This window comes from Parus major, chromosome 26, assembly GCF_001522545.3.
Source record: "Parus major isolate Abel chromosome 26, Parus_major1.1, whole genome shotgun sequence".
In the NCBI taxonomy this organism is placed as follows: domain Eukaryota; kingdom Metazoa; phylum Chordata; class Aves; order Passeriformes; family Paridae; genus Parus; species Parus major.
This window is the reverse complement of record NC_031795.1, coordinates 1,539,805-1,541,762: the sequence shown is the minus strand read 5'-3', so window position 1 is coordinate 1,541,762 and position 1,958 is coordinate 1,539,805.

The window sequence follows — 1,958 nt, the reverse complement described above, 5'->3', positions numbered from 1 at the left end:
GGCTGTGGAGCTGTGGAGCTGGAGCTGGAGCTGTGGCTCTGGTTCACTGCGTCTATGGGTTTGGGTCACTGGGTCTGTGGCTCTGGGTCTGTGGCTCTGGCTGTGACTGGGTCTGTGGCTCTGGGTCACTGGGTCTGTGGCTCTGGGTTTCTGGGTCTGTGGTTCTGGGTCTGTGGCTCTGGTTCACTGGGTCTGTGGCTCTGGGTCACTGGGTCCATGGCTCTGGGTCACTGGGTCTGTGGCTCTGGCTGTGACTGGGTCTCCAGTTCTGTTTGTTGCTGCTGCCGTTTAGCCAGTGACAACCCATCACAGGGTTGAACAAGAAGGGGGAATTACCTCATCACCTGTGCTTCTAACTGGCAATTCGAATCAATTATGCTAATTTGCTAAACTTACAAAACTGTGTTCACTCTGTGGGGGGAGAGCTCTTGTGGACACTTTTCCATAACTGCTCCTGGAGGCCTCCAATAAAGACTAGCTTTTATATTACCTCCTATACTAATACCATCATCTCAAAAGTGTGTGTTGTTTCATTTATAGGTTCCTAAAGCATCACCTTGACTGTACCAGTTGGGTGGCAAAGTGTCCCTGGCTGTACCCAGAACATGGTAAAGGTGGGAATGATTCTGACTGCAAAAGGAGCCTTCCCTGACCAACCAAGGGGGAAAACAAAGGATAACAATTATCCCTGTTAGCCTTGGTAAATCATTTACCTGACTTCTAACTTGAGTAGAATGGTACCATTGTTCCCAATCCGGGTTATGGCCAGGATGGAAACTTGGAATTGATAGGAAAAATGTGATAGGAAAGAGAATTTAGGAATTACTTTATTCTGGCCAAGATGTGCAACAGAAATTATTTAATCCCACACATGCCTGGGTTGTGCAGTGAAATTCATTCTGTCACACATGCCTTTTTACCAGGCTTTCCACATATTTATACATACAAAACCCCAAATAAATTTTCATTCATTGGTCTTAAATTACACAATTCTTAGTATTCGATCTCCTATTGGTTATTGATCCCTTTTCCTTCAATGCTAATTTGGTCTTCATTCTTTGGTTCCCTTATCAATCCCCGACCCCAGACACCCCTCGAGGTGCAACCCCCACCTGCTGAGGATCACTAAGGGATGTGACAGATCTCACTGAACCTGGGGATTTTTGGCAGATTCCTCTGCACAGATCAGTACAGATGTACACATCTCTGAATGTGTGTGAATTGATTATGCTATGAATGCTTTTATCATGAGTCTATTATTATGTCACTGTTAAAATGTAGCAAATGCTACTGAATGTTTAATTGTTAAATCAGTCCATGTCTGAGTGCTGCTAAACGCTTTTGCACCCTTATCTTTTTGTATTTTCTGACCCTTTTGCATCCTTGGTCTCCATGTAAATTGTCCCAAATGGATTCCAATCTGTTTTTCTTAATCATACTTCAGCCATGTAACAGGCTGAACATTGTAATCAAATTCTCTTAAGTAGCATTTTCACAAATTTGTATTAAAATCTGCTTTTTGCCAGTTCCTTTGAGTGCCCAAACCATTCACTGGTGACACCAGTGGACACACAATTTTTATATGTGTGTGTGGACATACCCATATGTGCGTCTGGCCACAGAGATGAGCCCTCACAGACACACCAGCAGCACCAAAACGTCATCCTGCTCCCCTCGGGCTAATCAATCCCTCAGTCCTTGAGTGGAAAACTACATAGACACACATCGGCACACGCGTGTGGGCAGCACCTCTGCCTGCCCGCCGGCTCTCCCAGCATCTCTCCGGCTGCGGGCACCCGCAAGCACCAGCACTCGCTGTCCCCGCCACCTCCCACCCAAAGGCGGCCCGAGGTCCTGCTCCGCTCCCGGGAGAGTCGGGGCCGTGCGGGGACGGAACCGCCCGGCACCGCTGCAGCTCCGGCACCGACGGCGGGCGGAGGTGTGTGCCGGCGGGGCGG